Source organism: Taudactylus pleione, unplaced genomic scaffold (assembly GCF_031769625.1).
Source record: "Taudactylus pleione unplaced genomic scaffold, aTauple2 ptg000040l, whole genome shotgun sequence".
In the NCBI taxonomy this organism is placed as follows: domain Eukaryota; kingdom Metazoa; phylum Chordata; class Amphibia; order Anura; family Myobatrachidae; genus Taudactylus; species Taudactylus pleione.
This window is the reverse complement of record NW_028284442.1, coordinates 20869162-20896904: the sequence shown is the minus strand read 5'-3', so window position 1 is coordinate 20896904 and position 27743 is coordinate 20869162. Positions and strand designations below refer to the sequence as shown.

Here is a 27743-nt window from a genome sequence, read left to right as displayed (position 1 = left end):
ATATTTAGTTTATACCTCAACAAAAATGTATATGTGGAACTTTATATTACTGAAATGAGAAGGTGTTTTGATGTAGAAGTTTGAAGAGATCAGATAAGCTCAAGAGGAAAGCTAGGGAATCTTATATCTATTTTTAATCCATATACCAGGTAACACATGCCTATAACCACTTATGGTAACTGTGATGACATGAACTTTGAAAATGTTTATTACCCCATAGCTTATGCAAATAAGCCACATGTTAATACATGTATATATGTGAAGATACAGATCATAAAGAATTCATAAACTGAACAATATCAAGAAAACCTATATAGTGAAGCTCCCATATTTCCATAAATCTGTAATACAGATCATCATTTCATTTGTTTATCTTAACAATAACATTTCTCTGTAATGCTTTTATTATTTCAGTTAATGTATGTGCACTTTTGAAAACGGATAGCAGAATATTTTTTATAGTACTGTATTTGGAACACGTCAGGAAGGAAAGCAAAGTGAAAATACTGGCATGGGTAATGTGACTGTAATAGGCCACAAAGTGGGTTTATGTGCTCTTCCCATTGAAACGTCATACAGAAGAAACCAATGGCCACTTGTAAACTGTGGGGGTTGTTTTGTCAGTGTTGCAGACAGCCCCCATTCAGGGGGTTTGGTGGAAATGCATCATTGATTTTCCCTGCAGCTGCTAGTCCTACAGCTGGAAAGATGCACAGCAACAGCTAAGCTAAAAAAAAAAAAAATAGTATAATTCCCTGCAGCAAAATAAAAACTTACAACAACTGCATGTTCCTGTTACTAGTATGCTCACAGTAATACACCAAATTTATCCATAAACATAAAAACACAACTAAAAAGAACATTTTCATGGAAAGTCTACATTATATTTGAACATGAAATGTAAATGCTCTGGGTCTGGTTTACATATTGCAAAATGGTTGAGGTGCAGCACAAAATCCTATGTAGCTATAATTGAGCTAGCATGTCTATACTTTCACCAATGAGCCTATGTTTGCACGGAATGGGTATGTAATGTCTGCTGTCGGGATGCCTCCAGTCAGAATACTGACAGCAGCATCCCGATGGTTGGTATCCCGACAGAGGTCGGGTAAGTATACTTACCCTCCCCCTTCACCCCCTAACCCTCCGTTCTTGTAGCCTAACCCTCCCCAATCCGCACCTTAACCCTCCCCGTTAGTGCCTAAACCCCCCTTTTGTGCCTAACTCCCTCCCCCCCAGTGGTGCCTAACCGTAACTTATCTCGTTTGGTCTGGCGTTCTTCTGTGTTCCGGCGTCAGGATTAAGATAGGGGTCCGTATTTTGACGCCTATCTTAAATCCCTTGTCAGGATTTCAGTGTTGGTATTGAGACCGGCGGCATCGCAGCCGCCGGTCTCATAACTACATCACATTTGCACATATATAGGATTGTAAGGAAAGCCCCTCACTCTACCATACTCCTACTATCGTCTGGCATGGTGTAAGCAAACACCCACATAGTGCAAGAATGGGATTACATTTTGTAGAGTGAGATTACTGAAATAAGATAAAGATGTGGAGAGAACACACTTATTAGGAAATAAGGATCTTATTGCTGTGTGTAGGGAGCATAGACATTTCTTCACCACAAAAGGATTTTATTTGTGCACCAGCTTTGAGCTGATGGATATCAGATTTGATCCTGTATATGTAATGGGATACATTTTGCAACCCCAGAGACACAGCACAATATAAATTAAGGCCTTTTGCCAATTCACTTTCTTTAATCAGATTCAATAATACCCCTTTCACATCGCAAAAGTAACCCGGGATATTGCCGGGTCGACCCAAGTCGAAGTGCAGTGTGAACGCGCCAACAGAAAAATTGCCGGGTCCAGCAACTCGGTATTTCAACCCTGCAATCGACCAGAGTTGAACACAGGAACAAGCCGGGTTGATGTGCAGTGTGAACAGGCCCAACCCAGGTTATCCAACCCTGGACTCAGCAAACAACGCTGATTGGATGTTCCTGGGTCTCACTTTATGATGTCAGCATCAACACACTGCAGACAACAGCAGAGGCAACATTCCGGCAGTCTGAAGGGGGTTAATACCACTGTAGTTTCTACAGTGATGGCTAATTGGAGTGAAGAAGTGAACTGTACACTATGCTGCCAGAAGCTGCATCATGCTCTCACTGGGTCAGAGCCAGGTTTGGGATGTGAAAGGGGTATAAGTTAGTACTCATTACTAACTGGAGAAATATTTTACAGTGTTTAATATATAAAACGTTTAACAATGGACTAGTATTTAGTTTTTTCTTCCCCTAAAATTGAGGTGAAGTCCAGTTTTTCTTCAGGCACCACTGGCATAATCAGCGGTCAATACCTATCTAGTATGGAGCTAAACTCACTGTAATGGCTGCCATGGATGTTGAAAAAGAAAAACTAACTATATTTTGTGACAGCTGTAGTTTGCTTCACTCATTTAAGGTCAATTAAAAATCCCAATACAGGACCAGTAACACAGGTATTTTAAAACCCTCTTTCCTGACAAGAAACTACAGCCTTCTAAAAGCAAGCTCTCATAATATAATATAATATGGAAGTGAATGGGGAATACTCTTTATAGAAACATCATAAGAGAGTTTACCATTTTTTCTTTCTTCTGTAGAATCCCATTTAGGTAGATGGAAATGCATTTAGGTCGGAGCATACCTGGAGAATCAATTTACTTTCAATACACTGAATACTATTGCGTAATAATATTCTGTTATAACTAGTTATGCTTTAGGGCCATTGCCTGCAATAAGGACAACAATTCTCCTTGAATATAGCTAAGCAGAGGTGCCACCGCAGTACTACTGAAATAAATGAGAACCTCTTTGCATGGTTTCTGCAATAGCAGTATATCATATATTTCCTTTTTCCTAAATAAAGTAGCTATGCAAAACATCCTATTCAGAGATACTTAAAATGTGTGGAAGGCTATAAATATGTGGTGTGTTGGTATGCTATAATACAGTATGTGATTAATACAGGGCTGGTAATTATTTAATTAGTTTTTCGTTTAGTTTTTTTATGTCCTCATTTCCAGCTGCTATTCTTGTATTTATAATTTGTCACATATTTATTTTTCTAATTTGAAACAGCGCCCAGCTGCATTTTTGTATATTCTCTATTCTGGTTAGAGAAATGTAATTACCATACAAGGGGTACAATGCAGCATGTACTAGTTGACATTGACCCTTGTAAAGTAACAAAAAGGCAAAGTCGAAGTCTGCATAAGGCCATCTCATGAGCAGTCTGTTCTGAGCACAGTCCCACCATGGACTGCATGTTGTTTAGGCAATAGCCCATATCCATCTTTGCTATGGTCATGCTCATATATACAAGCACTGTTGATGCTTCTGATGTTTTAATTTGATTTCTTGTAATTTTTTTCGCAATTTCACAAACAAGAAACTTACAAACCCAACAATGATGTTGTCACAAATAACAAAGAACAACAACAGGTACTGGATAGGCAGAAGGCAATTCTAAAATGGACCAATATTCTTGTCCTGGCAATACATCCTTTCACCTGGTTTAAAATTTCTGAATCACAGGGTAGCCCCACACAAGATGCCAAAAGGTACAAGCAGGAGCCAAATATTTGGTACAACTAGAATCATGTCCCCCAAATATGTTACAAGCAGCAAGATAATTAAATAAGACTAATGTACTACAGCTATATTTGCTGGAATCTCACACATATAGTAGCCCTGTGAGGGGTGGTAAAGGTTAAGGCCGGTACACACTAGACGATGTCTAGTGTGTACTGACCTCGCAAGAGACGGGACCCGGCGGGGTGTCTCCCGTCGAAACTGCATGTAGGGCTGATGGGCAATGTCGCTGACAACGCACGGGAGTGCGCATAGTCAGTGACATTGAGGGTACACACTAGACGATGTGCCAGATATCTCGTCCGATCCTGCCAGATCGGACGAGATATCGTGTACCAGGCATTAGACTCCAAATCCTCATTAGAACAGGCACCCAAGTCTCATTCCCAACCGAACTGCAACAGCTGCAAATCCCTCTCATACAAATGCTATTCAAGAGTTGAGAATTAAACAATATTTGCCAAGAAGCTCATAATAGGGGCCACCCTCAGTTCCTGAGCCTGCCCAGAAAGTGCGCACTCGGTTCATGACTCAGTTTTAAATATCTAAAAAAACATAGCATGGGAAGTTTCAAACTCCTCCCCGCCACTGTTGTAAAGATCAAAAACTTGCCATCATGGTAAAGCTGATATTGCTCCTGATGTTTGAAGTCACTTACATGCTTTGCCTTTACTACTCTTAAATCAGAGTTGCCCATACAATCTTGGTTCCTCCCAATCTGCTTTAAATGGCATTGTCTGCAAATATAATGTGAATCCTATTGCTCATGACTTTACAGCAAGTATTCTGCTGATGCTATAAGTCAGAACCAAACAACTGAAGTATATTATTATTAAGTGTAAGTAATCCCTTTCTGGTGTAAAATAATAGCCTTGTCTGTGGAAATTTTGGGCCACTCTGTACTATCTGGCCCAATTTTTTGGCTACTCTCACATACAGTCACTTGCATAAATATTGGGACATTGACAGAATTTTCATATTTTGGCCTCTATTCACCACCACAATGGCTTTGAAATGAAATGAGCAAGATGTGCTTTAACTGCAGACTTTCAGATTTAATTTGAGGGTAAGTACATTCAAATCAGGTGAACGGTGTAGGAATTACAACGGTTTCTATATGTGCCTCCCCCTTTTTAAGGGGCCAAAAGTAATGGGACTATCAACTCAAAAGCTATTTCATGGACAGGTGTGGGCTATTCCTCGTTATTTAATTATCAATTAAGCAGGTAAAAGGTCTGGAGTTGATTCTAGGTGTGACATTTGCTTTTGGAATCAGTCGCTGTTGACTGAATATGTGATCCAAAGAGCTATCACTATCAGTGAAGCAAGCCATCATTAGGCTGAAAAATCAAAACAAACCCATCAGAGAGATAGCAAAAACATTAGGTGTGGCCAAATCAACTGTTTGGAACATTCTTAAAAAGAAAGAACGCACCGGAGAGCTCAGCAACACCAAAAGATCCGGAAGACCACGGAAAACAACTGAAGAATTATTTCCCTGGTGAAGAATAACCCCTTCACAACAGTTGGCCAAATCAAGAACACTCTCCAGGAGGTAGGTGTATATGTGTCAAAGTCAACAATCAAGACAAGACTTCACAAGAGTGAATATAGAGGGTTCACCACAAGATGTAAACCATTGGTGAGCCACAAAAACAGGAAGACCAGATTAGAGTTTGCCAAACAACATCTAAAAAAGCCATTACAGTTCTGGAACAACAGATGAGACAAAGATCAACTTGTACCCGAGTGATGGGAAGAGAAGAGTATGGAGAAGGAAAGGAACTGCTCATGACCCAAAACTTACCACCTCATCAGTGAAGCATGGTGGTGGTAGTGTCATGGCGTGGGAATGTATGGCTGCCAATGGAACTGGTTCCCTTGTATTTATTGATGATATGACTGCTGACAAAAGTAGCAGAATGAATTCTGAAGTGTTTCGGGCAATATTATATGCTCATATTCAGTCAAATGCTTCAGAACACATTAGACGGCGCTTCACAGTGCAGATGGACAATGATTCAAAGCATACCAAAGAGTTTTTTAAGGCTAAAAAGTGGAATGTTATGCAATGGCCAAGTCAATCCCCTGACCTGAATCCGATTGAGCATGCATTTCACTTGATGAAGACAAAACTGAAGGGAAAAAACCCCAAGAACAAGTAGGAACTGAAGACGTTTGCAGTAGAGGCCTGGCAGAGCATCACCAGGGATGAAACCCAGCGTCTGGTGATGTCTAGGCGTTCCAGACTTCAGGCTGTAATTGCCTGCAAAGGATTTGCAACAAAGTATTAAAAAGTGAAAGTTAGATTAAGGATTGTTTAGTTTGTCCCATTACTTTTGGCCCCTTAAAAAGTGGGAGCACATATAGAAAACGTTGTAATTCCTACACCGTTCACCTGATTTGGATGTAATTACCCTCAAATTAAATCTGAAAGTCTGCAGTTAAAGCACATCTTGTTTGTTTCATTTCAAAGCCATTGTGGTGGTGAATAGAGGCCAAAATATGAAAATTCTGTCAATGTCCCAATATTTATGCACCTGATTAAGTCTATTCCTGTGTCCAAATACAAAAAAAATTAAAAAATTGCTTCTTAAACACATTAATAATGCTGCCAGGGCGGTGCTTCCATTGCAATGGCATTCTACAGTATCCCCATCTGTGTGGGAGAGGTGCCAACACGATGACTTTTACTTGACTATGGATGATATCCTCTTCTCAGCTCCTGAAAAATATTCTGAGTTTGTGGATTCTGGTTTAGCTGGATTAAATTATAGGCCTCGGCTTCCTACGCTGCCTTTATTCCCTGACCGGAACTTCTTGATATTACATTTTAGACAAACATTTCCTGGTTAATATATTCATGGCGTTTTAAGCCCCTCTTTCTTTACAAGCGGGTTTAGTGTCTGCTTTCTCCTACCTTCCATATGTCCCCCCCATCCTCGTTTCCTTCCTTTTTCTCTCTTTCCTACTTGTCCCTTTACCACCCTTGGTTATATTTGTATCTGATACACTGTATTTCAAGGTCTTCGATACGATCTTGCTGAATTTTTGTTCATCTTAGACTGTGTGTTTTGATTATTTAGAGTATTTTGTTGTACCAAATTTGTAATTTTTTCTTGACTGCTTGTGCGAGGTCTATAGCCGCCCATGCTTTATGGCACCGTGTATGGGCACCTTATGTTTGTATCTTGACATTTGTTATATCAATTTTCTCTGAAAAGAAGAAAGAATTTATAAATAAAAAAAATAAAGTGTAATTAATATTAATCAGAAAATCAAGTGCTTAGTACACAGCATATAATAGGAGGTATAGCAGATTAAGAATTGGTTACTGAAAAACAAACAAAAAATGTCTCTAATGAACGTTTTGCACAATTCTATGGTGAGCTGCAGCTATGACAAGATGCTTACAATATATTTTCAGCGGAATGGTATTACTTCCCTTTTTAGATTTATTGCTGTGTGTCTGGACGGAAAATGCATTAACAATAGCGGAGCAGCTTAGAGCAATGCAAGATTCCAAGCATCTCCGTATTCCATTGCTCTTCTCGTCATTCCCCAAGAGTGAAATCATGCCTTCTGTTTTTTAAGTTCTTTCACCGACATTAAAAGGCCACCTTTACAATGAGCAAAGAAGTAGTTAAATTTCACTAGCCATAACTAAAGAGTAATTCATCTGAAACATGATGTGATCAACTCTGACAGACACATTATGAACAATTTGATGTGCTACTACCAGCTCTAATCCCTTGATATGAATACGCTAAATGTGTCGAATATTATAAGCTTCATTTCCTATCAGATAACCTAATTGCTGGATTAAACAGAAGCATGGCATGAAGCTTTCCATATGGAGTGGAAACTTTTACATTTTGGAAGGAGCTCAAAATTGCCAGCACGATAGTTGGTGACTATACTGAAGGTATACTGCAGACAGGTCTACAAGCATATAAAGATGGCGAATATAACATGTTATCAGGCCTAAAAACCCTTTGCAAATAATTAAAATTAGACCAAAGAGCATAAAATAGTGAGTTTATAAAATTACTGGTATACAGATCCATTTGCGGACATTAAATAAATTATAATTGTTAATTGTCATTATTTATGATTTATTAAGCCATGGCAAGCTACTGCTCCCCAACCAATCGCAGCACGTTTACCATAAAAGTGTTGTGTGCGTTATGCTTGCTTGGGATATACTGGTATCTCATTAGCGGATTAGCTAAGCAATCAAAATTGAATGTCTCTTATCAGAAATAAATGTGTTCAACAATCAATGGGATGTCGGCACTTCCTTGCCAACCACTGTAGATATGCTCTCCCCCATGCTAAAGAGAAGGTGGTGAAGCATGACACCAAAAAGGAAAGCAACATAGGCCCCATACAATTTAGTAATTCCTACATTGCATAATTCATATTTTTTTCTCCATGTACTGTAGTATACATGTATACAGTATATGCATGAGGTGTGCAATGACAATTTAAATGTAAAGTCTAGGAGATGAAGGCAAATAAAAAAATACAGAAATAGAAGACAGACAACAACCTGTAGATACAGAAGAAATGTAGATTTATAGAACATATGTAGACAAGGCAATAGAATTCATACGCAATAGCTAGGGGAAAACATATGGGAGGTGCGAGTAAAGATAGTGGGCGGGCGGAAAACAGTGAGGAGGAGATATTGTATGTCAGATAGTACATCTGGGTGCAGTTAGTGGTTGGCCAGAGAGGTAACAGGGGAAAGACACAGGACTGCGCATTGATAAAGAGTCCATCCCTGCCTTGGATGTGGGAAGAGATTTACCTACAGTTCAGCAGCTCGGCCACTGGGGGAGCTCTGCAAGTACTTTGTCCAATAGGCTTTCCAGCTAATCTATGACCAGAAAGGGAGACTGACTCCTGGTACTAGTGAATGTATGTAAGTGAAGAGGACTTCAAGAAAAAGGTTGCCTGATAAGTGCAGCAGACCTTATCCAGATAAATATACTTCAACCTAACGTGACCCTATAATGACCAGAGTAAGAATTATAGCCTAAATAATTTAGGATTGTCTAGCCCCTGTATTTGCCTTCATACCTTGGAATTGCACTACAAAGACTTTCTTTGAGTATCGCGCTAAATTGTAGCATATGGTGTGGCCGATTGGCAAGTCGTGTATGCTTACTAAAATTGATCGCACAGTCACTGGATCAGTCGGTCGGTGTATACCCCACATAACAGTTTACAAAAATTAAGCAAAATAGAGTACCCAGACTTGTAATGCATGCCTTCCCATAAGATAAGATAAGATGGATATCTATTACTGCACTGCATGCCAGTGTTTGCATGTTTTCTTTTGGAAGATAAACGGTAATTTATTTGTGCTTGTCTGCTCAATTGCTTGGAAGCAGGTTGTTCTCAGTGCACTGCGCATGTTACATGTACATCAGCAGAATGAACACCAGTATCTGGACTGGAGACAATTTCCTGTCTACATGTAAAGTTCATCCTTCAAACTGCCTTGGGGCTGACAAGCTACTGAAAATTCCATTACAACAGAACTGAGGCAACCAGGGCTATTACAACAACCTAGAATGAAATACATACTGGACAGAACAAAGGGAATCCTATCCAAAAAGAACAGCAAGATGGAGGCCAGGAGAATATAAATAAAACACACCTGATTACATTTGTAGGCACACCAATAAGCTACTTACACAAACAAAACTGTAAACATACGCGTTATGCAAAAACAGATTTCCAAGTTTGCACTATTAAATGTAGTAATAATCCTGCAGTTAAATGAATGGATTCAATAATATTGCTGCAAATGTATGCATTGCATTTTAATAATTGCTTCATGGTATTTGACTGGTAGCTGAATGAATTTAAAATGAAAACTAGTAGATACAAGTGATGATGGGTTTTGAAAGCAAACCATTTTACTAAAACTTTAGTGAATGGATCCTTATGGTGCATACACACGAGACGACCGTCAGCAATAAAAATATCGCTGAAGATCTCCCGGGTGTGCTGGATGATCGATAATCCAGCACACCACCAACGATGGCCAGCGACCTGTGATCATGGCCTGCATGCACGGGTGATGGATGATATCTTTATCGTCCATACGTGCTCGCGCATCACAGGTCGTTGGTGGGTTGGAAGCACCAAAAAATGCACTATAATGAACAATAACGATGTTAATCGTACCATGTGTACGCACCTTTATACCAGTGGTTCCCAAACTTTTTCAAAATCACATTGTCCAGCATTTTTTCCATGAAACCCTTGGGCCAGAAGTTTCTTATTGAGAAATTCAGCAAATATTAAATAAAGTAAATTGTGCCTAAACAGAACCTTAGGTTCAGTTATGTGGTGGTTGATAGGGCTGCGCTTCCTTTTGTCCACATATTTTTTGATAGGCAAAAACCAGTGCTAATGGCTGCCAATCACACTGACTAAAAATAATTTTATTTGGTACTGGACCACCAACCTGAGGCACCCCTGCAAGTGCCCCATGGCACCCAGTTTGGGAACCAATGCCTTAGACCATTCATTTTATTGTGCCATGTAAAATTGTGCTTATTTCTGTCAACGCTGTATCAAGTAATACCACATCAGATACAATTTATATAATTATACACGTTGGGGCTGATTGAGTTTGTGTAACAAAATGGACACAGAATGAATAATATCTTTGGGAAGATGACGCTGTGAAGTGAAAGCAAAGGCCCTGGCACAATTCCAAAGCCGGTGGTCTCTTGTGTGCACCATCTTCCCGAATATCACTAGGAATGTGGCACTGCGGCGGAGGGATCCACTTCACTTTGCGGAGCAAGGTAAGGTGTGGGGCTGGGGGGCTCGCTGTTCAGTCAGATTATCTGCCTGCCACCTAGCACCTGCCACTAAGCAGTGTAACTGCTCAGATAACAAGACTAATGGGAGGATGCATTATCAATTACAGTGACTAAAGTAACTGCCTTTTCATCCATTACATTTGGTAATTTTAACTGGAGAATTTCATGACACAAGGATTCTCCTTCCCCTGTCCGAAGCAAAAGGTCACAATGCCCTGGCACTTTTTAGGAAACTATTGGAGCTCTGGGCTCTTCAAAAATAAGCAAGTACACCAAATGTGTAGTGTACTGTGTCTGCAGTGGACACTGAGCCCTGACTTTGAAGTCCTACACTTACTCTAGCTGGCATTCCATTCTACTTGGGTTGGAGAAGTTTCTAAGAAACTACACAGGTTTACTGGATATCCCAGCTGGATTTGCTCCATTACTTTCATCTATATTAAGACTTCACAAACAAGTTCCTTAAGAAAGTCCAGAATAAAATGGCAGATGCAGTGGGCCCACTGTCATTTGTCCTAGAGAAAACAAGCAGAGAAGGCTACAACTGTTCTTTCTAGCATCAAACTGAAAAGTGCATTCAGTAGAGTTGCCTTGATTATTGGCAAGTCATTTAGTGTAACCAATGCTCGCAAGACCAGACGGCTGTTAAGAGCTGGTTTGGCAGATCTGTCCCTAATAGCTTAGCAGGGGCTCATAATACTTTGTCGGCATTCAAAACGTCGACATAAAAATGTAGACATGGTCATAATGTAAAAGATGCAGCATGTCGACTTTGTCCACGTTGATATTCATCATGTCAACATTGATGAAATGTTGACATGATTAAATTTTGACAACTAAACGTTCCTGGTGGTCCAATGGTGACTTCTTGCTGTTCCTCCGGTGGGAATTGCTAACCCCTATCCCTCCCACTAGTGCCTATCCCTAACCTACCCAAATTTCAACAATGTCAACATCATAACTGTTGTCATTATGATTGCCCCTTGTAAAACTCGACAGAATGACTGCATCCAGTTTAGCTGTTCCTTCACAGTTCTAAAAAAGTATAATGGATGACATGCAATGCCTAAGCGAGTTGGCTAAGCCAAGTCACAGTGTTTCCTTTTTTGAGAAGCAGACCACAATGCCTGGAGGAGGAATTGCAAGGGAATACAAAATTGATCCATATCACCTTCCCCAGTTAATTACAGGTTTACCAATGCCGGTTAAGTACGACTCAACACAAACAGATACAAAACATTGTTAGTTCTGGTTTTTGTAGACAATTTCATTTAAAGGAGAGTGGTCAAGATATTTAACACTATTCTAGAATATACTTGTATATTTGCGATCAGTAGCGGTTACCAAGTGCCAACATCCCCTCTCTTTCAAGCACCAGGTTCAGCCTACGGGGTCAATTCAATTAGACGAGAGGGGATGAGTTGCAATTGTATTTGCATGGAAACGCCTGCCAGCAGCAGCGCGAATTGCTCCCCCTCACGGCCCTACCTTGTCCCGGACTTGTGAATTTTTGTATGCAACCCTATAAGGCTGCAAACAAAAATCTGCAACTCCTGGGGTACCATAAGTGTGGCATATAGCCGCAATTACTCGCAGCTGTGCGTAATTCGTGTCTAATTGAATTGACCCTCTATTGATTTGAACAGCTTCTACTTGTGTATCATTAGAATCAGGACTGCAGATAAGCCTGATGTCTCAAGCACTGGATTCAATACGGGAAAGCATTGCAATGGCTCTTACCTGTAGGTCAGAGGAATTCAGCAGATAATAGGTAGCATATATGATTTTATAGGAAATGGGATTTATTGCTTTCTAAATAAGTTAAAAGAGCTGTTACACATCGTTGTGAGGTAGTGATTTTTACTTTTACTGAAGCCCGGAGTGCATGCTATGGTATCTGGATAAAAGTTCGACAATGCAAACATCGACAATCAATGGGTCGACACGGGGTATGGTCAATATTCCAACCAAGGGGATTCCAGCGCCGGAATCCCGACATTTGTCAGAATCCTGGTGCCAGCATCCCAACTGCCAGAATCCCGAAGGTAAGTAGCAGGGTTGGGGGAAGGGTTAGTTTTAGGCACTAGGGGAAGGGTTAGGGTTAGGCATTAGGGGGGAAGGTGCTGGGGAGTGAGGGTTAGGGTAGGGAGAGGGTTAGAATACTGACCGACAAATATCGTTACTCTAACACTGTTGGGATGCCGGCGTCGAGATTCTGACCGTCGGGATCCTGAGAGCCAACATCCCGTATCCATCCAGGTCGACACCATATACCCCCAGAGTATAAAGTCTTGCATCTTCAGCTGTCCAGTGTTAAACTGAGTGTCGGATACAAAAATTACCCAGCAGTACCAGTAGAAAGGGTTAATGATGGCAGGTTACCATCAGTAAGTGAAAACAGAAAAATCTGTAAAACCTCAAGACAAGGTGACAAAGTCAATACTGTCACATCCTCTTTAGGACTCTTCTGATACTGGCAAATCCACAACTTGCCTATCAAGCTGTAAAAAGACTCCTTTCAAAAACATGTACTGAGTTGCTTTGCCCTTGTTGCTTCCTAGAAAATACTGTTGTCTGACTCTTAACATATGTTAATGAAATAAACAATAAATGTCTGAACTTTACCCTTACCTGGCATGGTTTTTGACCGCTTCCACATTCTAGGGCAGAATGGTACATGAAGGTTTTCTGGTTGGCCAAGTGGGAACACACTTGTATGCAGTGGCTAGTTGCGTGAACACTCCGCTGTTACATGTGGGGTACATAGTCTTTTACTCATCCCTGCAGTTCTATTTTGGGAAGTTTGCAGCCTACCCACTAGTTGTTGCTACTTGACAGCCCTAATCTCCTAGAACAAACTAAGTTGGCCTATTAAGAGTCCTGCAAACTTCTGTTTTAGTACAGGCTTATGGAAAATACCATCAGGCAGAGTGTTATTTACATTTTCCTGTAAAATAAAACTGGCCCTGTAGCAAAACACCCGATTCTAGAAAATGTTGCTTTATCACGAGGCAAACCTAATGAACTATTTGATCCAACACAGACCTAAGCATTTCCACAAGACAAACATTGCTCTCTGTATGGTGGCTGCATAATTTATAGCGCACACCATATGTTGTCTCCCTTCAGGCTTGGATCACATTTCAGTAGTAGCACTGAATATAGATGTGGCGATCTTGCAAGACATAGAACTTTTAAAGCTAGTCAAATCCATAGCGGTCTTAGAAAACCAAATATGTGGCTTATGAGATGTGGGTAGGTTTGTTTGGTCAGTCCATGAAAATAATACATTTTCAAAAGGTTACCAGTTTTATATGTCAGCATCAGTCTCAGACTGTTACTGAATTAGATATTATTAGAAATGTAAAAACTAGCATCAGTTAATTTTGCAGGATCATCAACCTGGGTTCATTCAGATGTGCCCACATACACCTATCCTCCATGCGCTACAAGACGCGCCACACAACGGGGGAGCTCAGTGTGACTCTGTAGCGCCGAGCGTCTTTTTGTGAGTCCTTATGCCTTCAAATGCGTCTTATTCGCACAATGATGTGAATAGATAGCACAAACAATTTCTGCTGATTAAAATGATATGCAGCATGCCTATGTTCTGTGAGTCAGTGTGGATGTATCTCATTCGAAATGCAGTGTCAGCGGCTGTAACACTGTAACGTAGTGTTTTGCATGCAGATACACCCGCAGACGCACAGAGAACATAGGCATGCTGCATATCATTTTAATCAGCAGCTGCTTGTGCCATCTATTTGGATTACTGTGCAAATAAGACGCATTTGAAGGTAGAAAGACTCAGCGTTACTGAGTTGCGCCACGGCATGGCGCGACTAGAAGGGCTGTTTAATGCGCCAGGAGGCTAGATGTATGTCTGTAGGGTGATTATTCCTCCTGCTCACAGCCCCCTCAGTTACCATTATAAAGTAATACATGGAACTGGTGGGTTGCAGCTAGGAGAATGAGAAGGTAGTAGAATATATTAAACAGGTTGTAGTGCAGCTCAGCATATGGGTACATTGGGTAATTCTATCATTCTAATCATTGCCGAGTTTATAAAACACACATACACACCCCTAGCTCTTTATAATTTGACCTCGTGCTTGTTTGCAGAGTTCCAGCCTATATGCTAGCTGAACTGTGCAAGTCACTTGTCTGAAGAGATGAGCTGTCTGATCTGCAAGCAGCCCCACAGTATTAAATAACAGGATGGGATAGCACTTATCAGAATTGCCATTCCTGGGACATGGGGATCACAAACACAAGATGAGACCTAAACCAAGAGTATGATGATGAGGAAAATAAAATACAAAACCATAACCACTTACACTCTGGACTAATCCTTTACCACACAATACAGTATGATACGCCAGGGACTTTCTCCGTTTGGAACACCAGACAGGCAAGACAACCATTTCCCAAAAGGTTGTACAGCAGGTGTTATTATTGTCCATCCATGTCAGCTACTCATCTCAGAAACACACTGTAATCACTGTGCAACAAACATGCAATACAGATCTACACCTCACATGCTAAACTGCAAACATTTCTTTCATTCTGTGAAAGTATTTGTTAATATTACAAAAAATATATGTAACCAGTAATGTTTTTATTTTTCTCTAATATAAAAGCTAAAATAATATACCAAACTTACTAGAAGGGTATTGTTTTTCCTCAAAAGTGTGAGGTCTATTTATCAAGCAGTGAGAAGTGTCTTCAGAACTGAATCAGCTTTCAAGTAGCATTTATCAAGTACAGTCTATAAAATAATAGGTAGGAGCGGATTGGTTGCTATGGGCAACTTCTCCACTAGTCCACTTCTACACACTTTTCACTGCTTGATAAATAGCCCCCTCAGTATGTTAAGGAACAGCAAGTTCTGGCAATCCAGCCGATATCCACACCTGTCAATGCTCAGCAAGATAGAGTGAAGTGCATTTAGGGCAGTGATGGTCAAAACAGGTGGTGGGGCTGATTCTGAATCAGACGCAAAAGGGGCTGTTTTTGTGTGATGACGCGGAAGAACTTATGCAAATACAAGTTTCCTTATGAGCTTATGCCAGGATCCATGTGGCTTCAAGCGGGAGCCGCTCCGCCCAGTATTTGTGTGTCCACAACAGCAATAACCATCAGAATTAGTATCTGCACTTGTTGCACCAGCCCCATGCTCTGTGCAAGAGATCCCACTGAAACAGGCTTCCCTGCTCCATACGCACGACTCTGAATTGCACAGAACTCAAACTTGCGTGTGTGACAAGCTACTGTGTAGGGGGAATGTGTGTTGAGCAGCTGTGTAATGAGGGACATGTGTGACGAGCTGCTGTGCAGGGGTACATGTGTGGGAACCTAGTGTACATGGGGAGGTGTGTGACAAAAGCTGCAGAGGAGGGGTCTGATGGCATATGTAAAGAAAAAAAAAAAAGAAGTTTTCCATACATAGACTTTACAATTGAGGTACTATGACATTAGAATCTTTCAGCTGGAGAGAAGTTGGCTGCTCTAATGAAAAAGATGGTTGTGTGTGTGTGAAGTAAATTAAGGTGCCCATCCACTAGCATACCTCAAAACGACTGCACGGTTTCGACACTGTAATCATGCAGTCGTTTGTCAGTCTGTGATGTGCCTACACTGAACGAGCAGTCAGTCAGTGTAGGCACATCAATCATCTGCAAACATGCTGAACCTGACAATATCGTCAGGTTGTCCAGCATGTTTGTCCGATGATAGAGGTCTAAACAACCAGCGGGAGCGCGTGTCGCTGGTCGTTTTAGACATTTTTTTAAACAATCTGCAAACGATTTTCAATCGCTCATCGAATGATAACAATATAGTTATCGTTCAATCGCCTAGGGATGGGTACCTTTAGTTGGTCAGAAAAGTTGGACAATAGTTTGACAGTAGGTTAGTTAGATGAAAGTTGGATAGATGTGTGGCCAGTTTAAGGCCTCGTACTGACTACCATATTTGAAGTGTCTTTTTATTGCATTTTTTATGTTTTTAATGTCTGACAAATGCATGTAAACGGGTTTGGCAGTAGAAACCTAGTTTCTCTTGGGTTAACAATATCCAATGGGTCAATTGCATAACTACGGGCTAGCCCTGAAGGGGTTCCTCAACCTACTCCTTTGCCCCTGGTACTGCTTTATGCACCCCAGCGCACGCCCTCGCCAGCAGAGCAGGCAAGGCATGTCGCAAGATACACACTAAGGGGTGGGCACATAGCCTGGATTGTACGGCAACTACCTCCTCTGTCAGCTCCTCCCCCTCACACGCACAGCGGGAGTCGGATGGTCGTATCTGCTTCAAGTTCCTCTGTTTTGGCTGTGGGAGCAAAGAGCAGCACAGCCCATATAGCCGAGGCTGACGCTGAAGGGAGGGGTAGTCTAAGCTTGTGGGTGCCTTTGGGAGAGTCTGCGTGCTGCTGGGGTGTTGGTTGTGAATGAAAGGGGGGGGGGATGCCTGGGGTTGCTACTGGTGAATGATAGGAGTGCTCCCCGGGTCTAGATGCTGCCTGGGTGTTAGTTGTGTATGAGGTGGGTGTTTATGTGCTGCCGGGTGACGGCAGTGGATGAGGAGGGTTTCTAGGTGGTGCAGGAATGTTGATAATGAGAGGGTGCACCAACAGATATTATGCCTCCGAGCACCTGGTTTGAACTTATACCCCTGACCATATTCATTGGTATTTTTATTTACATTGTGTTGTGGCGTTCTTCAGCATGACACTTTTTCCATGCGTTATAGCGCATTTTAAGGACAAATTACATATTTTAGATGCATTCTCATGTGTTAAAAACAGCATTTAAAACACAAATGGGAATATGATGAGTGGAGATTTGTTCAGCCGGATGTAAAATGCTTTAAGTAAATCATTTTGTGTATGCTCTGAGCCGTATTCCTCATATAATATTGAAAGAACTCCAGTTAAAAAAGGTCTCAGCAGCAATTTTCAACTCTGAACCAAATACAATGATTAAAAAGTAACTATTGCTGAGCAGCCTATTGCCGGGTATCCACTACCCAATTACATAGAGCGACTGCACGATTAGGACATAGTAATCGTGCAATCGTTCAGTAATCGGGCACACATCAGGGATGTAAATGTCGGAAACGACCAGCGATGCGTGCTCCCGCCGGTCGTTTCCGACATCAATCAGCGCCCGAACATGCGGGTCAACCTGACGATAACGTAAATATTGACTCTCTGCATAAACTTAATGTAATTGTCAATAAAAGCCTTTGACATTTATGAAATGCTTGTAATTACTTCAGTATACCATAGTAACATCTGACAAAAAGGTCTAAATACACTGAAGCAGCAATCTTTGTGAAAACCAATACTTGTGTCATTGTCAAAACATTTGTCCATGGCTGTATAGTGGTGTTTTTGCTGGTAAATAATTGGCAGTGGGATATTAATTACTATGGGGGAGATGTACTAAACTTTGGAGAGTGATAAAGTGGAGAGATATAAAGTACCAACCAATCAGCTCCTGTAATTTTTCAAACACAGCCTGTAAAGTGACAGGAGCTGATTGGTTGATACTTTATCTCTCTCCACGGTTTAGCACATCTCCCCTAATATCTTATCATGCAGGTCAGCTATGGCAACCACAACTACAGGAAGTAAACAGCATGGGGGAATGTAACAGCTTCCAATATTCTAAAAACACAAACAAAAAAAAACACAACCCAATGAAATCTACCACAATTTGGGCCTCATTCAGAGACGGTCGGAGGATGCAAGCGGTCGCTCAGAAACTGGGCGGCCACTTGCATCCTGACCGCCCGCCTCTGTTGCGGTCGTTAGGCTGTGGGTTAACACCCACAGCTTTAACGACCGCTCGGGTGATGGTCGTGATGGTCAGAGACCATCACGACCATCGGGGCTTACGACGAGACCCTAGGGTAGGGTCTCACTTGTCGTAAGCCCCGGAGAGCTTCTGGCTCTGTCTGAGCCGGAAGCTCTCCACTGACATCACTAGTGATGTCAGTGGGGCCTCCCCCAAACGGCAGGCGTTCCCATAGGAATGCCTCCGTTTGGGCTGCCACCCCCCCGGCCCGCCTTCCAAACGGGGCGAGCTATCAATCAACATCGATAGCTCGCCCCCTTTGGAAAGAGACCCGCTACGACCAGCGCTGTCGGAGGTAGCGGGTCTCATGCATGCGCACGAGGGAGCCGGCTCCCTCGTGCGCATGCGCACTGGCAAAACATCGAGGCGGCCGTGCGGTCGTAGACCGTACGGCCGCCTCTGAATAAGCTCCTTAATCTCAAGTATTGCAAGTTGCTGTCCTAATTTTCATAATGTTAAAGATAAAAGTTGCCACATATTATAGCCACTGAGCTTAAAACTCAATGGAATGCACGGGTAGCAGAAAAGAAAAAAAAAGGGTCCCTCTGGCAAGCTAGAAAGTGAATGATGCTACAGGTTGAGTCTCCCATATCCAAAATGCTTGGGACCAGGGGTATTGTGGATATCGGAATATTCTGTATTTTGGAATAATTGCATTCCATAATGAAATATCTTGGGAATAGGACCCAAATATACACACAGAATGCATTTATGTGTTATATACACATTATACACACAGCCTGCGAGTAATATTCTACAATATTTTCAATAATTTTGTGGCTCAAACAAAGTTTGTGTACAGAAATTAATTTAATTTATGTTACATATACACCTTATACACACAGCCTGAAGGTAATCGTATACAATATTTGCAAGAATTTGTGCCTTAGACAAAGTTTGTGTACATTGAACCATCAAAAATCAAAGATTTCATTATCTCGGTCATGACAAAAAAATTCAGTATTTCGGAATATTTGGATATGGGAGACTCAACCTGTACTACTACCTCAAAAAGCAAAAAATTTTTATGTATGCACATAAAATTCAGGCGCATAAAAAGAATAATTCTAAATATATGTCTATAGATAAGCTGCTCCTAAAAGGGTTGTACCTGTAAACACACATATATCAGCAAAAAATTAAAATCTGGATATACGCCACTATGTAGCTTATTGTATCATTGACCCATTGGTATTATAAATTTTATGACTAAATCCAGACAAAGAGCGCTAATTTATGCATTATGCAATAAAATGTTTAAAGACAAGATATAAAATATATAAAAAACACACACAATACAAAACAATTACATACAGACTGGTTCAGTATAATTTTAAAAGGTCACAACAGATAGCCCCTGCAGAAGGTGTCTCTGGTGTCCTATATTAAATGTGGCACTGTTAGAGTGTGATTTCACAATAATCATCAGCCTCCAGACAGCTCCCTCCGTCGTGCGCATGCTCAGTCCATAACATCGACCCACTTGCGAGCGGACAGCCGCTCGCGAGTGGGTCTGAATCAGGCCCTTTGTCTGGATTTAGTCATAAAATTTATAATACCAATGGGTCAATAATACAATAATCTACATAGTGGCGTATATCCAGATTTTTATTCTGTACTACTACCTCACCTGGCTCCGTATGTTAAATAATGTTAAAAATACATAAATAAGTAGAGACCTCCAAAAGTGCAACCAACACTGAGCTTCAGCCTAAGCTGGAATTGGGGGGAAAAAAAAAAAGTGTGGGGTATCCTGGAATTTTCCATTACCAGCACTATATTATAAGCTAGTGCTGGTGGCACCATGGCAGGGGGGAGATGTAGCATGGGGTGCTCTGCCATAGTGACTTGTAGGTAAATTGCTGCAAGTAAGTCGTAAGTGCGTTGCCACCAACACAAGTCTATTGCATTCTAACCCACGTCTCTTCATAGGAATACTGCCTTGACATGCTAATGGATTATAGGGGTTCATACCAGCTTTACTTTTTCTCACATTGTAATGCATGAAACTAGTCCTACTATAGGTTTCAAATCTTCTGTTTACATCCACAATGCTAGTTATGGGTACCTCTAGGTCTTCTGATATGGTTTCTCTCAAATGAGCAAATCTCAAGTCATACGAGATCATTTGACTTATGAAAGTTTAGGACAGAGTCAGTGTAGGGACTGGCCAGATGGGAAGATCTTGACGTGGTTGGCCAGATGGACAAATTATTGCAATATTTTGGAACCAACATTCCCTGTATTTACAGTTTGAAAAGTGAGAGCCGCAAATTGTGTAATCACATACCAAGGGCACCCCAGATGGTTGAGTGCCGTGGATTAAGCCTGTGTGTATGTATAGTATGTATAATATATATATATATATATATATATATATATATATATAATGAGATATGGTAAGAACTTACCCTTGTTATCTCTATTTCTACGAAGTCCATAGGGTTCCACAGGATACCTTGGGGTATAGGTGTGACGTCAGTCGCAGGGCACCAAAGAGTTAAGCTTTCAGCCTCCCAGGATGCACTAGGCCCCCCTCCTATACCCCGCCCCCGGGCCAAGGCACCTCAGTTAGTTACCAAGCCATAGGCCGGAGGAGGAGAAGGAAGAGAGAGAACAAAGATCTGGACACACACAAGAATCACATTCTCACCAGAGGGAGACGGAAAACCGGTGACCAGAGCAAAGCCCATCTGCAGCACAGGTGCGACAGGGCGGGAGTCCTGTGGAACCCTATGGACTTCGTAGAAATAGAGATAACAAGGGTAAGTTCTTACCATATCTCATATTTTCTACTTCAGGGTCCATAGGGTATCCACAGGATACCTTGGGGATGTCCCAAAGCAGTATCCTTTAAGGGTGGGGACGCTCCTGTGCAGAAAGGAGAATCCGCCGCCCGAAGGAAGCATCCTGAGAGGCGAAGGTGTCAAACCTGTAATACCTCACGAAGGTATGGACAGAAGACCACGTAGCAGCCTTGCAGATCTGAACTGCCGAGGCACCACGTCGAGCTGCCCACGAAGGACCCACAGACCTAGTGGAATGAGCCTTCAGAGAAGGAGGGACCGGTAGGCCTTAATGAAGATAAGCTTCAGAAATAGCCATACGGATCCAGGCTGCCAAAGTTTGCTTTGAAGCAGGCCAACCCTTTTTACGGAAGCCATAGAGGACAAACAAAGCGTCCGACTTCCTAAACAAAGAAGTGCGGTCAACATAAGTCCTTAAGGCCCGCACAACATCCAAAGAGGCCTCACCCACGGAAAGACCCGGTGAGTTAAAGGCCGGAACAACTATTTCCTCGTTAACATGAAACTGGGAAACAACTTTGGGAAGAAACTCGGGCCGAGTGCGGAGCACTGCCCTGTTCCCATGAAAAACCAAGAAAGGGGGTCTACAAGAAAGAGCCCCTAACTCAGAAACACGTCTGGCCGAAGCAATGGCCAGAAGGAAAACAGTCTTAGGTGTTAGCCATTTAATATCCACTGAGCCCAGTGGTTCAAACGGCGGTCCTTGGAGAGCCCTCAGGACCACAGCCAAATCCCAAGGCGCCACAGGTGGAACAAAGGGCGGCTGAATACGGAGAACACCTTGCATAAAGGTGCGCACATCCGGGATTGTAGCAATCCTACGGTGAAACCAGACAGATAGGGCCGAAACCTGTACCTTCAAAGAAGCAAGGCGAAGCCCATGATCTAGTCCCGCTTGCAGGAAGGCGAGAATCCGAGACAGACGAAACTCCCGCGGTGCATAACCTCTCGGTCGACACCACTGGAAGAACGTATGCCACACGCGATGGTATATCCTCGCGGAAGACGGTTTCCGAGCTCGTAACATGGTACGCACCACAGAGCTGGAAAACCCCCGGGACCTCAGCATGGCCGTCTCAACAGCCACGCCGTCAAAGACAGCCGAGTCAGGTCCGGGTGAAGGCAAGGACCCTGAGACAGAAGGTCCGGTTGTAGCGGCAACCGCTGAGGACTGTCCACGGACAGACCCTGAAGGTCTGAGAACCAGTGCCGTCTGGGCCACGCGGGAGCTATCAACAGGAGCGTCCCTCCTTCCTGTTTGAATTTCCGGATTACCCGTGGAAGAAGGGAGACCGGAGGGAACAGGTATGCGAACCGGAACGTCCACCGGACGGACAGAGCATCCACCAGAGACGCCCCTTCGTCTCTTGTGCGAGACCTGTACACCGGCAACTTGTTGTTGTGCCGGGACGCCATGAGGTCGATTTCTGGAAGACCCCACCTGTCCACCAGTAGTTGAAAAACGTCCGGGTGCAGGGACCATTCCCCTGGATGAACGTCCTGGCGACTTAGAAAGTCCGCCTCCCAATTTAGCACTCCCGGGATGAAGACCGCTGATATGGCCGGAAGATTGCGCTCCGCCCAAACCAGGATCCGAGAGACCTCTACGAGAGCCGTCCGACTGCGAGTTCCTCCTTGCCTGTTTATGTAGGCCACGGTGGTAGCGTTGTCCGACTGGACCTGCACCGGGTGACCCTGGAGAAACCGCTGTGCCTGCAGGAGAGCATTGAAGACCGCACGGAGTTCCAAGATATTTATTGGAAGCTCCGCTACTGTCGGCGTCCACCTGCCCTGGAACAAGTGTGGACCCGAAACTGCTCCCCAGCCCCGAAGACTGGCGTCCGTTGTCAACAGGACCCAATTTGGAACCCAGAACGGACGTCCCTTGTTGAGGTGGGTCGTCTTTAACCACCACGCAAGGGACAGGCGAACCTCCGGGGTGAGCACAATCGTCTGGAACTTCAGAGACTGAGGCAGCCCGTTCCACTTGGACAGGATCAGGTGCTGCAGAGGTCTGGAGTGAAACTGGGCGTATTCCACCATGTCGAACACCGACACCATGGAGCCCAGTAACCTCATCGCCGAGTGTAAGGACACCCGGCGGCTGTGCAGACAACTGCGCACCCTTGACTGTAAAGCAGAGATCTTGTCCTCCGTCACGAAGATCCTTTGCTGTCCCGAGTCCAATAAGGCTCCATGATGCAGAATCCTCCGAGACGGGATTAGAGTGGACTTCTGCCAGTTGATTAGCCAGCCGTGCCGTTGCAGCAGTGCAATGGTCAGGTCCAAGTGGTGTAACAGGAGCTCTGGAGATCCTGCCACCAATAACAGGCCGTCCAAGTACGGCAACATGCGGACTCCTTGCAGCCGCAGAGAAGCCGCCATGACCGCCATCACCTTGGTGAAAACACGTGGTGCTGTCGCCAGGCCAAAAGGTAACGCCCGAAACTGGAAGTGGTCGCTGCGGATTGCAAACCAAAGGAACTCTTGATGGCGCAAAAGAATAGGGACATGCAGGTAAGCGTCCTGCATGTCCAATGACACCATGTAGCCCCCAGGTTCCAGCGCCAGAATGATGGACCGTAGGGTCTCCATCCGAAACTTCGGGACCCGCAAAGACTTGTTGAGTGCTTTGAGGTTGAGAATCGGACGATATGACCCATTGGGTTTCTGTACCAAAAATAGATTTGAATAGAAACCCTGGCCCCTCTGGGAGAATGGAACAGGCACTATAACTCCAGCCTGGAGCATAGTGTGCAATACCTTCCGCAGCTCCGTAGCCTTGTTCCGGTCTGATGGTAGACCCGTGGTAAAGAATCGAGCCGGGGGTCTGTGCCGGAAGGAGAGGGCGTACCCGTGGGAGACCACCTCCAGAACCCAAGTGTCTGTCGTAGTGAACGACCAACACCGGGAGAACTGCAGCAGGCGGCCTCCCACCCTGGGATCCCCCAAAGGGAGGCCCGGACCGTCAGGCCGCAGGCTTGTCATCTGGCTTGGGGGCCGGACGTCTGGTACTCCATGCCTGTTTCCGGGGCTTGACCGATTTCTTAGGGCCAGCCTGTCGAGGAAACGACTGTGGTTTGGGCCTGCCCTGGGCCCTAGATGACCGAAAGGACGATGGTCCAGAACCAGAAGGAGCAGCGGCCGACGGGAGACAAGCAGATTTGGCTGCCGCCAGCGTGGCCACAATCTTATCCAGATCCGGACCGAAGAGAACTTCTCCGGTAAACGGCAACGCTTCCAGACCTTTCTTGGAATCTGCGTCCGCCTTCCAGGATCGCAGCCACAAGGTGCGACGAGCAGCTACCGCTGCTGAAGAAATTCTAGACACCAGAGTACTAATGTCTAGAGCCGCCTCGTTGATGTAGGTGGCCGAATCACGGAGATTGCCAATCAACTCCGCCTGTTCGGCCGGACAGTCGGATTCAAAAGAAGCCTCTAATGAATCCGCCCAGCGCTCCATCGCTCTGGCAACCCAGCAAATGGCCATAGCCGGCCGTGCTGCCCCCCCTGCAAGGGAATAAGCGGACTTCAGGCAGATTTCTACCTTGCGGTCCGTAGCATCCTTAAGGGAGGACATGGATGGCATCGGCAATGTGGCACTACGGACAAGACGGGTCACGTGAGAATCCACCTGTGGAGGGGATTCCCACTTAGCAAAATAATTATCCGCGAACGGATAAGCCACCGCCAGGCGTCTCTGCGGCTGGTGTCTTTTGCCAGGTTGTTTCCACGCCTCCTCTAAATGGTCCACCAACTGACCTGAAAGAGGAAAGACTGTGGCATCGCCCTTCACATCTTTGAAAAAGGCATACTTAGATTTAGCCGCTGGGGGAACTTCGTCCTCAATCACCAAGGCTGTGCGGACCGCCCGAATAAGTCCAGGAATATATACTTTGGACTTAGCATCAGCGTCCTTAGTATGGAGAGGTTCCTGATCGTAAGGATCCAGAATCTCCCCATCATCAGACGTCCCTTCGTCATCCTCATAAGGAGCGGACAGAGACGCCACCGGCCTTTTATGAGGCCGCATCACAGACTCCCCTTGCAACACATCCGACAAGTGCTGTACAGAACTCGTCAGGGAGTTAACCCACGCTGGCTCCTGAGAACCCGGGAGCGGGGAAATAGGGAGACTGTGGGGTACCACCAATTGTCGTGGGAACCCCTGCATGGGTGACGACACCACAGACTGCTGGGACAAACCCATCGGAGTAAACGCGGGCTGCGGAGCTAACTGGCCCACTAAAGCTGTTAACGCCTGAGCGAAACAAGCCCAGGGCGGCTCCTGTACCGGTGCTGTAACCGTAATAGGCCGCGCCATGGACAAACACTGCCGGCATAGGCCCTCCGTGCTACCCTCCCCCTCCGCTAACGGTACTTTGCACGTGGTACACTGTAGCCGGAGGGGAAAATCACTTTCAGACATGATGGCACCACGTATGTGACCTCTCTCACCAATTAAGTATTAAATAGGCGAGAGACCACCCTGCAGCACCGCACTGCAAGGGCTTTAGCAGAAAGAACAGGGACAGTAATAAAGCTGACAGTTTTGAGAAGATAAAGTTACAGGCAGCAGCGCTAGCACAGTCACATACAATGCAGAGAAATAACAATTCCTGCACTAACAGCGCTGATCACTCAACTACACAGACACAGGGCCTGGTAGGACACAGCGCTGCATACACAGACCTGAGCCACAGCGGAGGAGAGGTATGCGGGGGGACCCAGACCACGATGCTTCCTTCCAGGCTTCCAGCAGCGTTCACCATGCGTTGCAGAGAAGATGGCCGCCGAGGAGCAGAGAGAAGCTGGCCTGGGGGAGGAGCGCTGACACAGGACCAGTCAGCACAGTGCAGAGAGGGCTGTGTGCAGCGGGGGAGGCGCCGGCTGTGAGACAGGGAAGGCGCGCTCCCCTGGCATGCATTTAACCCCTGGGACGCCGCGGCGCTACCGCTCTGCTGCGGTCCGCTGTCCCAGGGGGTAGTGGAAAGCGCAGGTTCAGTACCTGGCTCCACGCTGCAGCCAGTCCCCAGGGAGCCCCCTGCCTGGGGACTTAGGACCATGTGACCAGCGGGGACCCACCGCGGGACCCCGCTGCTTACCTTTGTCCCCCTTGGATCCGGCCATGGTCCGGAACATCTGGGGTCACCGCTAGCTGTGACCCCAGATGCTCACCAGCATCCCCGGATCGGTACCGGCGTTCTGGTACCGGCGGGGGTGTAGGGAAGACAGCATGGACGTCAGGACTGACTGTCCATGCTGTACATCCAGATGTGCAGCCACAGCTGCACTGAAGAAAGCTTCAGGGGCTCTTCTAGCCCCCACTCCGACAGGTGCACCCGACGCCGGCTGGGCACCAAACTAAACTGAGGTGCCTTGGCCCGGGGGCGGGGTATAGGAGGGGGACCTAGTGCATCCTGGGAGGCTGAAAGCTTAACTCTTTGGTGCCCTGCGACTGACGTCACACCTATACCCCAAGGTATCCTGTGGATACCCTATGGACCCTGAAGTAGAAATATATATATATATATATATATATATATATATACACACACACACACACACACACACACACACACACATTATATATATATATATATATATATATATATGTAAGAAAGGTAGCAATGTCCCGACGCTCACTGGAGTATAAGGTAAATGGCGTCGGTGCCTTCCATGGACCACCGGGTCCTAAACAGCGCGGGAAGAAATGGCAGCACTCGGCGACTGATGATAAAATTCACAGAAATTTATTCCATAATCCAACGTTTCGGGCCAACGCCCTTCGTCTGGGATACAAACACCACAAGTGCGTACAAACAAATATATACACATGTAATCATCATTACCTCACTCAGGTGCTTCCGTTCGCCGGCGTCCGCCCAACACCGTCTCACATGCCGCGCACTCATCAGGATCAGTCGCAGCCTGTGGGACGTCACATCAGCCCCACACAGCATGCGTCTATCACAGAGAGACGCAGCCTGTCTGACGTCATAGGGATGAGACCACAGCAACACCTAGTCACCTGAGTAAGAATCGTTGCCATAGCAACTATACAAAACCTATTACGATATCCATTGAGATAATGAATACATGAATCGTTTCAATCATTAAATCGCTTATCTGTTTCTCCATATTTAATATATTCCTAATGTGCCTAAGGAATATTTCAATGTGTAATACATTACAATACATAATACAAGATGTGCATCAAAAAGTATACTGCTTATGAACATTCTACAAAAAGCATTGTAAGCCAAGGGATTCATTTAACCCCTTGGGTGCCAGTGTATCTAATTTATAAATCCATCGGCACTCAGCCTGCAGTAATCTCTTAGCCCTATTTCCCCCTCGAATACTTTGAGGAATATGTTCAATAATTCTGAATCTCAAGTCAGCCACTCCATGCCTGGAGGCAATCCAATGTTTAGCTACGGGTTGCTCACTAGAGCCTGTACTCAAACCAATCCGTATGGCCGAACGATGCAAGGCCATACGTTCTTTAATCTGACGTTCCGTCTTGCCCACGTAGCAAAGGCCACATGGGCAAGACAGCAGATATATCACAAACATAGTACTAC

The 27743-nt window shown here is 44.4% G+C and overlaps 1 protein-coding gene across 3 annotated transcripts in view; it reads right to left on the bottom strand.

Annotated features, from left to right (window-relative positions):
• SRGAP1 (SLIT-ROBO Rho GTPase activating protein 1) overlaps positions 1-27743 on the bottom strand; it is a 213948-nt gene that overhangs the window by 144426 nt on the left and 41779 nt on the right. The window lies entirely within an intron of this gene.